This window comes from Nerophis lumbriciformis, linkage group LG07, assembly GCF_033978685.3.
Source record: "Nerophis lumbriciformis linkage group LG07, RoL_Nlum_v2.1, whole genome shotgun sequence".
Classification (NCBI taxonomy): Eukaryota; Metazoa; Chordata; class Actinopteri; order Syngnathiformes; family Syngnathidae; genus Nerophis; species Nerophis lumbriciformis.
The window spans coordinates 47,126,549-47,140,000 of record NC_084554.2 but is presented as its reverse complement, the minus strand read 5'-3'; the positions used below and the strand labels follow the sequence as shown (position 1 = coordinate 47,140,000).

The following is a 13,452-nucleotide window of genomic DNA, read 5'->3' as shown; positions in this document are numbered from 1 at the left end:
CCAATCAAATGCAGTCACTGGTGGCGTTTGACTATGTTTCACCAATCAAATACAGTCACTGGTGACGTTTGACTCCGTTTCACCAATCAAATGCAGTCACTGGTGACGTTTGACTCCGTTTCACCAATCAAATACAGTCACTGTTGACGTTTGACTCAGTTTCACCAATCAAATGCAGTCACTGGTGACGTTTGACTCCGTTTCACCAATCAAATGCAGTCACTGGTGACGTTTGACTCCGTTTCACCAATCAAATACAGTCACTGTTGACGTTTGACTCAGTTTCACCAATCAAATACAGTCACTGGTGACGTTTGACTCCGTTTCACCAATCAAATGCAGTCACTGGTGACGTTTGACTCCGTTTCACCGATCAAATGCAGTCACTGGTGACGTTTGACTCCGTTTCACCAATCAGATGCAGTCACTGGTGACGTTTGACTCCGTTTCTCCAATCAAATGCAGTCACTGGTGACGTCACTGGTGACGTTTGACTCTGTTTCACCAATCAAATGCAGTCACTAGTGACGTTTGACTCCGTTTCACTAATCAAATACAGTCACTGTTGACGTTTGACTCAGTTTCACCAATCAGATGCAGTCACTGGTGACGTTTGACTCCGTTTCACCAATCAAATACAATCATTGGTGACGTTTGACTCCGTTTCACCAATCAGATGCAGTCACTGGTGACGTTTGACTCCGTTTCACCAATCAAACAGAGCCAGGCGGTCATGTGACCGCCGCAAAACAACAAGAAGCTTAAGCTTACATGAACTCAACGTCAAATTTGAGGAAGCACATGGCGGTAAGTAACGTTAATAGATAGTTTTGGCTGTCACCGTAGGCTGATGTTAGCTTACCTGCTATGAATCACTGTCAAATGTACATCGTGTGGGGACATTTATTAATGCACTGCAGCCTCATAGACACGCACAGTCGCACACACACACACACACACACACACACACACGCATGCATAGAAACACCAATCAGAAGTGCACAGTGTGTTCCCAGGTTTAGTTAGTTTAGTCTTTATTTGAAGGGACAATGCACAGAAACATTAAGCTCAAAGACAGATATGTTTTGTACCAGATTATAGCTAAATAGCTAAATTTCCATCTGCAGTCCCTGGCTACCTAAATTAAAGGGATACAAAAATCATCCAATAAAATTATGACAATAAAATCATACACAAAGTATTAAGAAAAAAGTACTTTTACTCAAGTAAATATTTGGGTGACTACCGGTACTCAAGGTCGGAAACGTGTCCCGTGAAAAAACATCCGACTGGAACTCTCTAATAACTAAAGTTTCTTGGGTGAAAAATTAAAACTCACTACACCGGTGTGTTTTAGTGCTTTCATGGCGAGTTTACTGACAGATATAAGTAAGAACTTTACACTACTTTATATTAGAAATGGCAACAGTGGAGGATGAAGGCCACATAACAAGAAGATAGAGAAAAAGAAGAAGCTTATCGACTACAAAGGCGGATGCGTGCAAATTTTCAGGACTTATGCAGATCCCAAATACAGATCAGCAGGTTTGTACCTGCAAAATAATATAGTACCTTCGCAATATTAAGCAACTTTTCTTACCTTCACCGGAAAGTAAGAAAAGTTGCTTAATATTGCGAAACAAAACGTCAGATAATATGTCATACCTTATACACACACCATAATAATACTCCTATGTTGAAGCACAGTACAATTCATCAAGCGATGCGGCTTCATAGCTTACCAAAGTCATCATTCTGATAGATTTTTGGGCGCCGTGTGAAATGTTCTATATTTTCAATGGAACATATTAGAGATGGCCGATAATGACTTTTTTGCCGCTATCCGATATTCCGATATTGTCCAACTCTTAATTACCGATTCCGATATCAACCGACACCGATATATACGGTCGTGGAATTAACACATTATTATGCCTAATTTTTTTGTGATGCCCTGTCGGATGCATTAAACAATGTAAAAAGGTTTGAATTTGGGATATGCTCTCCCTGAGATAATCCTGATACCCACTACAACTATGGGAAATACTATACTTTGACTTTCACAAATTCTAAGTCTAAGTCTAAGAAAGTGCATTGTTCTTTATTTTTTTGAAACATGCCTCAAAACAACAGCTACAAAAACAATGAAGGCACACAGCTTCAGTCCAGAGTATACTAGAGTAATAAAGTAAACAATAACATAGTCCTCGATTAGTGCAAGACTGCCTGGTATACTGTATAACAGGAAATTATAAACTGAGCTCAATCTGCCCTGCTCTGACGTATTTGTATGAGTAACACAAATGTGCTGCAAGCTAGTGGTGAGTGCTTGAAGTGGCCTAGCAGTCAGCCAGAGCTTCTGAAATGCTGCGTTGAGACAGGGCACCTCCGTTCACTGCAAGCTGCAAAGTGTGCGCCATGCAGGGCAGACTAGCCACACCAAACTCCACCGTAAGCTTTTGCCATACTGCGTGCGTTGTCCCTGACCACAACGTGAGCTTTCCCCCGGGTGGTTTCTGTTGTATTTTTGTTTTTTCCCGGCGGAGTCTTTAAGCGACAACTGTGTGGTACTACTTTTTTTCGCTGTTTGCTTTTCATCCATCTTCCACTTGCATTCATCGTGTATCTCTTTATGATTCTTGATGAGGTGGGAGATCAAATTGCTCGTATTAAAAGAAGACGTCTTGGTTCCTCCTCGCATAACCAACTTTTTGCAGTCATTGCAAATTGCCAGTTTTTTATCCGTCAGACAAACTTTAAAATAATCCCAAACCATAGACATGGTGTTGTTAGTCAGTCACCGAGCGAGCTCGTTTGTTAGCCACGGCTACAGCACCGGCAACAACACTCTTATTGTTGTTATGCTCCGCTCGCGGCGATTGATGAGTTCACCAAGCGTCGCCAGTAAACCTCGTCAACTCCTGTGTTGAGTGTGGGAGAGGGGAGAAGGGAGGGGCTGCTGACTGGGTTTATATCCGTGTTTTACCGGTTTTAAAAAGTCATTCATTTTACTTTTTGAAACCGATACCGATAATTTCCGATATTACATTTTAAAGCATTTATCAGTCGATAATATCGGCAGGCCGATATTATTGGACATCTCTAGAACATATAAAATGTTGGTGTTGTTTACTTGAGTCATATTGCAGTCTACACATATCTCTTATGTGTGACTGCCATCTACCGGTCACACCTATCATTTCACCATGTACCAAATAAAATAGCTTCAAGGTCGGTAAGCACAACCAAAATGATTCCGTACATTAGGCGCACCGGGTTATAAGGCGCACTGTCGACTTTTGAGAAAATGAAAGGATTTTAAGTGCGCCCTATAGTCCGGTAGGTTTACACTGCAGGCCAAAGTGGCCCAAATCGGATTTTTTCAAAATCAGATTTTTTTCCAGCTGACTGTTAGCGCGTCACTCCCACTGATCAGTGATCACTTCCCTGCATTGCTCGGTTACCACAGCGCGAATGCCCTTGTTCATGCAACCAACCTTGCTTCGCAATTTCCGTTTTCTTCCTGTTAAAGGGGAACATTATCACAATTTCAGAATGGTTAAAACCATTAAAAATCAGTTCCCAGTGGCTTATTATATTTTTCGAAGTTTTTTTCAAAATTTTACCCATCACGCAATATCCCTAAAAAAAAGCTTCAAAGTGCCTGATTTTAACCACCCGTCCATTTTCCTGTGACGTCACATAGTGAAGCCAACACAAACAAACATGGCGGAAAAAACAGCAAGCTATAGCGACAATAGCTCGGATTCAGACTCGGATTTCAGCGGCTTAAGCGATTCAACAGATTACGAATGTATTGAAACGGATGGTTGTAGTGTGGAGGCAGGTAGCGAAAACGAAATTGAACAAGAAACTGAAGCTATTGAGCCATATCGGTTTGAACCGTATGCAAGCGAAAACGACGAAAACGACACGACAGCCAGCGACACGGGAGAAAGCGAGGACGAATTCGGCGATTGCCTTCTAACCAACGATTGGTATGTGTTTGTTTGGCATTAAAGGAAACTAACAACTATGAACTAGGTTTACAGCATATGAAATACATTTGACAAGAACATGCACTTTGAGAGTGCAGACAGCCCAATTTTCATCAATTAATATATTCTGTAGACATACCCTCATCCGCGCTCTTTTCCTGAAAGCTGATCTGTCCAGTTTTGGAGTTGATGTCAGCAGGCCAGGGAAGCTAGGGTCGATATTCTTCTCTTGATCATCTTTGGTGGCATAAGGGACGGTGTGAGCCAAGACATCCAGGGGGTTTAGCTCGCTCGTCTGCGGGAACAAACTGCCAACATTGCTTGTCGTGCTACCGAGGTCCTTTGTCCCTGAATTGCTCACACACTCCCGCAGATTCAATGGGGGTCTGGCGGCAGATTTCTTTGACTTTATCATTGGAAATGCATCTGCTTTGAGTGTCGCAGGATATCCACACATTCTTGCCATCTCTGTCGTAGCATAGCTTTCGTCGGTAAAGTGTGCGGAACAAACGTCCAATTTCTTGCCACTTTCGCATCTTTGGGCCACTGGTGCAACTTGAATCCGTCCCTGTTCGTGTTGTTACACCCTCCGACAACACACCGACGAGGCATGATGTCTCCAAGGTACGGAAAACAGTTGAAAAAACGGAAAATAACAGAGCTGATTTGACTCGGTGTTTGAGAAAATGGCGGATTGCTTCCCGATGTGACGTCACAACGTGACGTCATCGCTCCGAGAGCGAATATTAGAAAGGCGTTTAATTCGCCAAAATTCACCCATTTAGAGTTCGGAAATCGGTTAAAAAATATATGGTCTTTTTTCCGCAACATCAAGGTATATATTGACGCTTACATAGGTCTGGTGATAATGTTCCCCTTTAAGAAGAAAAAATTATACTGAACGTTTTAGGAAACACTTGTTCTATTGATATCGATTACCGCCATATACATTGATATCATTTTATTGCCCGGATCATTTTTATCTCCATTTGTTCCGATGGGAAAATGTGTTTGACGTTGAAAAAGAGAGCAAATGTAAAGTAAACGAAGAGAGCTGCTCTCGGGTGTCATACCTTCTTCAAACACACACACAATGGCGCTTCAGCAAAATAAATAGGGGGCGGGACCGCTGCCTCGTCCGTCAAACAACGACTCATGTTGGAGGAAAGGTCAGGCCCACTGCTGCTGCTCTGAACAAACAGCAGCCTCTCCGCTGCGCGCACACACACACACACACACACACACACGCACACACAAATGCGATGCATGCGAGGCAGGCGGCAGACACCTGTTGTTGGCGACGTGTTGACACAGCAGCGCAATGTTCACGTCGTCTTCTCCAGGCCGGGATCGCTCTTTCACTCTCAAGGTTACACAAGGGGGCGACGGGACACTGACCCCCGCCCACCTTCATCATCATCATCATCATCACCCAGAAATCAGCTTCCCCTGACAAACACCCTGCCTTGCCTCATACTCCGTACTACGTCCACCATGACCCTGCGAGGGCCCACGACAACGACACTCGGCCATTAGAGAGCCCCCAGAACAGGGGTGTCAAACTCATTCTCACAGTAATGGCTGCCCTTAGAGGGCTGTTTGTAACAGTGAATAATATATCAACACTAATACATAGGGGTGTCAGAAAAATGGATTTTCGAATGAGTCGCGATATTTATTTGTAACAATTCCTATTCGATTTTTTTTTTTTTTTTTTTTTTTTTTTTAAATAAATCTATCCTGTCCAGCCACCTTATTGAATGTTTGGGTAGAATTTAAATTAACAAAACTAGTTTTCTTTTAAATAATACAGAAATATATCACAGCTGTTTATCTATAATATGAAGGAATTTAGTTCATCTAATAATAATAATGATAATAATAATAGATTTTATTTGTAATAAAGCACTTTGCATTGAGTAAACAACCTCAAAGTGTATTAAAAAAATAAAAAGATAATACAAAATAAATACAAATAAAAACTAGAACAGCCAAATAGCTAGAATTAGTATGCATATATCTAAAAAAAAAAGGGTTTTTTAAAAAGAAAGGTTTTTAAGCCTTTTTTAAAAGCATCCACAGTCTGTGGTGCCCTCAGGTGGTCAGGGAGAGCGTTCCACAGACATTGTTCGTCGCTTTGTCCTCGGAGGTTGGAGGAGGTTAGCCTGTCCGGAGCGGAGGTGTCGTGTGCAGGATTTGGGGGTGAGTAGTTCTTTGAGGTAGAGGGGGGCATTTCCATGGAGGCACTGGTAGGTTAGTAGGGAGACTTTGTATTCCATCCTGAGTGGAACAGGAAGCCAGTGAAGGGATTTGAGATTTGGTGTGATATGGTCGTATTTCCGCACTCTCATCAGGATCATAGCAGCACTATTCTGTATGTATTGCAGCTTCTGGATGTTCTTGCTGGGGATCCCGACAAGAAGTGCGTTGTAGTAGTCTAGCCTGGAGGAGCCCACAATGTTATTAAAATGTATGGATTTTAAATCGAGAATAGTTTTGAATCGAGAATCGATTCTGAATCGTATCCTTAACCCCCAAGAATCAAATCGAATCGAATCGTGCGGTGACCAAAGATTCACAACCCTGGTAATATATAAGGATTCCCCCCTAATGATATTACTGTATTTTTAGGACTATAAGGCGCACTTAAAATCCTTTCATTTTCTCAAAAATCGACCGTGCGCCTTATAACCCATTGCACCTAATGTACGGAATAATTTTGGTTGTGCTTACTGACCTCGAAGCAATTTTATTTGGTACATGGTGTAATGATAAGTGTGACTAGTAGATGGCAGTCATACACAAGAGATATGTGTAGACTGCAATATGATGGCAGTAAACAACACCAAAACTTAAAATGTTCCATTGAAAATATAGAACATTGCTACACACGGTGCTCAAAAATCTGTCAAAATGTTTTTAGTACGACTTCGGTAAGCTATGAAGCCACACTGCTTGATGGATTGTAGGCGCATTAAACATAGGAGTATTATTATGGTGTGTGTGTATCAGCAGACATATTACCTGGCGTTTTGTTTCGCAATATTATGCAAAATCAACTTTTCTTACCTTCGGTAACAAAGTTTGGATTTTTTTACAGTAAAATTCTAACAATTGAAGGTGCAGTTTTTAACTGTAAGATCTACAGTTGTTGTTTTTTCAAGGTAAAATTCTGGAAACTGAGCTGCCGGTTTTTTGGGGGTGTGGGGGGCTTTACCCTAAAATCTAAGTTTGTTGTTTTTGCGGTGTATTACTCGAATTACGAAAAACGGTAACAGGTTTTCTACTGTAAAGTTCTGGCGATTCAGCTTGCAGTTTTTTACCGTAAAATCTACAGTTATGGTTTTTACTGTATATTACCGTAAATGCAAAAACGGTACCACAGTTGTTGTTGTTTTACTATTAAATTCTGGCAACTAAGCTGTCGGGTTTTTTTACCGTAAAATCTAAGTTTGTTGTTTTTCTGGTGCATTACTGTAAATGGAAAAATAGTAACACATATATTTTTAAGGTAAAATTCTAACGATTGAACGTGCAGTTTTTTACTGTAGAAATCTACAGTTGTTGTTTTTCCAAGGTAGATTTTGGTAACTGAGCTGCCACTTTGTTTTACCCTAAAATCTAATTTTGTTGTTTTGGCGATGTATTACTCGAAATACGAAAAACAGTAATGTTTTTTTCTACTGTAAATTTCTGGTGATTGAGTTTACAGTTTTTTTTACTGTAAAATCTACAGTTCTTGTTTTTTGAAGGTAAAATTCTGGTAACTGAGCTGTCAATTTTTTTATTTACCATAAAATCTAAAGTTGTTGCTTTTGGAAAAACGGTAACAAAGTTTGGATTTTTTTACGGTAAAATTCTGCCGATTGAATGTGCAGTTTTTTACTGTAAAATCTACAGTATGTTGTTTTCTTGGTGTATTACTGTAAATGGAAAAACAGTAACACAGATGGGATATTTTTACGGTAAAATTCTAACAATTGAACGTGCAGTCTTTTACTGTAAAATCGGCAGTTGTTGTTATTTTAAGGTAAAATTCTGGTAACTGAGCTGCCGTTTTTTTTTAATGTAAAATCTAAGTTTATTGTTTTTACGGCGTATTACTGTAAATAGAAAAACAGTAACGCAGTTTAAATATTTTTACGGTAAAAGTTTAATAATTGAACATGCAGTTTTTTACTGTAAAATCTACAGTTGCTGTTTTTTTCAAGGTAAAATTCTGGCAATTGAGCTGTCTTTATTTTTTTTTACCATTAAACCAAAATGTGTTGTTTTTGGAAAAACAATAAGTAACACAGTTTAGATTTTTCTTTAAGGTAAAATTCTAACAATCGAACGTGCAGTTTTTTACTGTAAAATCTTCAGTTGTTGTTTTTTCAAGGTAAAATTCTGGACACTGAGCAGCAATTTATTTATTTTTTACCATAAAATCTAAGTTTGTTGTTTTTGCGGCGTATTACTCGAAATACTAAAAACAGTAACGGGTTTTTCTACTGTAAAGTTCTGGCGATTGAGCTTGCAGTTTTTTACTGTAAAATCTACAATTTTTTTCACTGGATAATTGTGTGGTAAAATTCTAACAATTGAACATGCAGCTTTTTACTGTAAAATCTACAGTTTTTGTTTTTTCGAGGTAAAATTCTGGTAACTTTTTTTACCATCAAATATAAATGTGTTGTTTTTTAAAAAAAACGGTAACAAAGTTTGAATTTTTTTACGCTAAAATTCTACCGATTGAACATGCTTTTTTTTTTTTACTGTAAAATCTACAGTTTGTTGTTTTCCTGATGTATTACTGTAAATAGTAAAACAGTAGCACAGTTTGGATATTTTTACGGTAAAATTCTAACAATTGAACGTGCAGTTTTTTACTGTAAAATCTACAGTTGTTGTTTTTTCAAAGTGAAATTCTGGTAACTGAGCTGTCATTTTTTTTTTACCATAAAATCTAAATGTGTTGTTTTTGGCAAAACGGTGACAAAGTTAGGATTTTTTTACGGTAAAATTCTGCCGATTGAACGTGCATTTTTTTACTGTAAAATCTACAGTTTTTTTGTTTTCCTGGTGTATTACTGTAAATAGTAAAACAGTAACACAGTTTGGATATTTTTAAGGTAAAATTCTAACAATTGAATGTGCCGTTTTTTACTGTTAAATCTACAGTTGTTGTTTTTGGAAAAACGGTAACAAAGTTAGGATTTTTTTACGGTAAAATTCTGCCGATTGAACGTGCAGTTTTTTACTGTAAAATCTACAGTTTGTAGTTTCCCTGGTGTATTACTGTAAATAGAAAAACAGTAACACAGTTTGGATAGTTCTACGGTAAAATTGAACGTACAGTTTTTTACTGTAAAATCTACAATTGTATTTTTCAAGGTAAACTGAGCTGCCGTTTTTTGTTTGTTTTTTACCCTACAATCTAAGTTTGTCATTTTTGCGGTGCATTACTCGAAATACGAAAAACGGTAACAGGTTTTTCTACTGTAAAGTTCTGGCGATTGAGCTTGTTTTTTTTACTGTAAAATCTACAGTTGTTGTTTTTACTGTGTATTACTGTAAATGCAAAAAACCTACCACAGTTGTTGTTTTACGATTAAGTTCTGGCAACTGAGCTGCCGTTTTTTTTTTTTTACATTTTGTCATTTTTTTTGTCATTTGGTGGGTAACTTGTTTTGAAATCATAAGTCAAGCAGATATTTACAGTTTGTATTATAATATAACATTTGTTGCAAAATATTAGATTAAGTTAAAGTTTGTAAAAGGTATGTAATTTCATGCACTACATGTATTTTTTCTGTCAAAATGGGAAAAAAATATATACATTTAGTCAGAAAATATATTGTGTTTGACACCTTTGCTCTAGAATTTTCCGCTGCAATCACATTTAATCAACCAAAAGGTGAAAGGTGGTCGCCTATAAGCCCACCTTGAGGCGGGAATCGAAAAGTAGGGCCTTGATTTGAGGGTGGTGACCCTGTCAGCTGATCCGCAGCAAAGACAACAGTCATTGAATGAGATGATTTGAAAGATGGAGTAGAATAATTAGCTTGCACAATATTCTCACACATGATTAGAAGAATTTTGTGCCTTCAAAGTAAAAGTAGGTAGGGATCATAATACCATGAAGTACGAAGTGTGCCTCTTCCATAAACACAGGAGCTTAATTAATGGAAAGAGCACAGCGGGGTTGCATAGGAACAGAGGAAACTGCCCCCCCTAGACACACACCCCCGTGGGGAGTGGGAGCCAAGTGGGTCCCAGCAAGCAAGAACAGCGGAGGAAACATTTACTTTAAATAGAAATACTTCTTTTCAACTTTGTATCAACAACAAATGGGAAAAAGGTCAGAGTTCACCTGAGAGGCGGGAGGTCAAGCTTACAAAATAAAAGTGCTTTACTTACGTGTGAGGTGTTTCAAACAAAAGTGCGCGCGTCCTCTTCTTTCACATCGCGCGTGCGCGCCGTGCGTGTGCGCGTGAGGAGGCAGCTCGTCTCTTACATCCAGCCGATGTGATGATGATGATGAGGAGGACGAGGAGGAGGAAAGCGTGCGTGTGGCGCACCTTTCTTTCTTTCTTTCTTTCCGCGTGTATGTGCGCGCCTTTCAGAATAAAAGTCGCCCCGCACTCCACCCTCACCGGCTGTTGCTCCTCTAGAAGAGACAATTAAGTCAAGAGAGAGGCGGGGGAAAAAAGATGGGAAGAAAAAAATAAATGGAAACAAGTTTTGTCTTCAGAACATTGGCGCCGCGCGTTGTCGTGTGCGTGTGTTGGGAGCCTGGCTGCGCTCAATGGGCCGCCGGACTCGCAACATCCCCGCCGCTTGATCGCCCCCCTGGACGCGCACACACACAGAGAGAGAGAGAGAGAGAGAGAGAGAGAGAGAGAGAGAGAGAGAGAGAGAGAGAGAGAGAGTATCGCGAGGTTACCGCCTTTGTATCGCAGGCGCGCGCACGGCGGGGTCCTGTTTCAGCCACCTCAGTGGACATGACATAAACTATGACATTTCTCTGACAGTCCTTAAAATAAACTGTGCATTAAATGTAAGTTGAGCGTGCCCTTGTTAGCTTGACTATTGCCAGGCTTTTTAAACTGGAACTGCAGTGTCACTGACCAGCAAAGTGGTGTTTTTATTATATTATAGAGTTGGCCGTGCCAGCAACTTGAGGGTTCCAGGTTCGATCCCAGCTTCCGCCATCCTAGTCACTGTCGTTGTGTCCTTGGGCAAGACACTTTACCCACCTGCTCCCAGTGCCACCCACACTGGTTTAAATGGAACTTAGAGGCTAATCTTTCCTGTGATAAAATGGCAACCAAGGTAATCAGAAAGGTCAACCAACGAACGAGATTTCTCTATAGAATCTCCTCTCTGGTCAACAAAAGCACCATGAAGATTCTAGCGGGAACTCTCGTTCAACCCTTTTTCGATTACGCATGCACCTCCTGGTACCCTAGCACCTCCAAAACCCTCAAATCTAAACTCCAAACATCCCAGAACAAGCTAGTCAGATTACTTCTAGACCTCCACCCCAGATCCTCCGATCTAACAAAGGTCTTAACTCATTCTCACACATCAATATGGAATGCACTCCCAACAGGTGTAAAAGAAAGTACATCTCTATCCTCCTTCAAAACCACACCTCCAGGCAACTACAACCCTAGACCAACACCCTCCCCCCACCACATCCCACCTCCCCGGATTGTACAAACCCCGTTTCCATATGAGTTGGGAAATTGTGTTAGATGTAAATATAAACGGAATACAATGATTTGCAAATCCTTTTCAACCCATATTCAATTGAACGCACTACAAAGACAACATATTTGATGTTCAAACTCATCAACTTCATTTTTTTTTTTGCAAATAATAATTAACTTAGAATTTCATGGCTGCAACACGTGCCAAAGTAGTTGGGAAAAGGGTATGTTTACCACTGTGTTTCATCACCCTTTCTTTTAACAACACTCAATAAACGATTGGGAACTGAGGAAACTAATTGTTGAAGCTTTGAATGTGGAATTCTTTCCCATTCTTGTTTTATGTAGAGCTTCAGTCGTTCAACAGTCCAGGGTCTCCACTGTCGTATTTTACGTTTCATAATGCGCCACACATTTTCCATGGGAGACAGGTCTGGACTGCAGGCGGGACCAGGAAAGTACCCGCACTCTTTTTTTACGAAGCCACGCTGTTGTAACACGTGCTGAATGTGGCTTGGCATTGTCTTGCTGAAATAAGCAGGGGCGTCCATGAAAAAGACGGCGCTTGGATGGCAGCATATGTTGTTCCAAAACCTGTATGTACCTTTCAGCATTAATGGTGCCTTCACAGATGTGTAAGTTACCCATACCTTGGGCACTAATGCACTCCCATACCATCAAAGATGCTGGCTTTTGAACTTTGCGTCGATAACAGTCTGGATGGTTCGCTTCCCCTTTGGTCCGGATGACACGATGTCGAATATTTCCAAAAACAATTTGAAATGTGGACTCGTCAGACCACAGAACACTTTTCCACTTTGCATGAGTCCATTTTAGATGATCTCGGCGGCGGCGCTTCTAATCATTAACTTTAGAATTTGATACCAGCAAAATGTGACAAAGAAGTTGGGAAAGGTGGCAATAAATACTGATAAAGTTGAGGAATGCTCATCAAACACTTATGGGCTCTGTACTGAGGATGTCGTTGTGGCTTGTGCAGCCCTTTGAGACACTTGTGATTTAGGGCTATATAAATAAACATTGATTGATTGATTGATTGATTTGGAACATCCCACAGGTGTGCAGGCTAATTGGGAACAGGTGGGTGCCATGATTGGGTATAAAAACAGCTTCCCAAAAAATGCTCAGTCTTTCACAAGAAAGGACGGTGCGAGGTACACCCCTTTGTCCACAACTGCGTGAGCAAATAGTCAAACAGTTTAAGAACAACGTTTCTCAAAGTGCAATTGCAAGAAATTTAGGGATTTCAACATCTACGGTCCATAATATCATCAAAAGGTTCAGAGAATCTGGAGAAATTACTCCACGTAAGTGGCATGGAATGAATGACCGTGACCTTCGATCCCTAAGACGGCACTGTATCAAAAACTAACATCAATCTCTAAAGGATATCACCACATGGGCTCAGGAACACTTCAGAAAACCACTGTCGGTAACTACAGTTCGTCGCTACATCTGTAAGTGCAAGTTAAAACTCTACTATGCAAAGCGAAAGCCATTTATCAACAGCACCCAGAAATATCGCCGGCTTCACTGGGCCCGAGCCCATCTAAGATGGACTGATGCAAAGTGGAAAAGTGTTCTGTGGTCTGACGAGTCCACATTTCAAATTGTTTTTGGAAACTGTGGACGTCGTGTCCTCCAGAACAAGGAGAAAAAGAACCATCCGGATTGCTACAGGCGCAAAGTTGAAAAGCCAGCATCTGTGATGGTATGGGGGTGTATTAGTGCCCAAG

General features: G+C 40.3%; 1 protein-coding gene across 1 annotated transcript in view; it reads right to left on the bottom strand.

Moving 5' to 3' along the window:
- The window catches only part of LOC133609430 (sodium channel protein type 5 subunit alpha-like), a 256,288-nt gene extending 245,542 nt beyond the window's left edge, over window positions 1-10,746 (bottom strand). Inside the window, exon 1 of the mRNA XM_061965007.1 lies at window positions 10,401-10,746. The gene's annotated coding sequence lies outside the window, so the exon portion shown is untranslated. The remainder of the gene's footprint in view (window positions 1-10,400) is intronic.
- Between the last annotated feature and the right edge of the window lie 2,706 nt (window positions 10,747-13,452).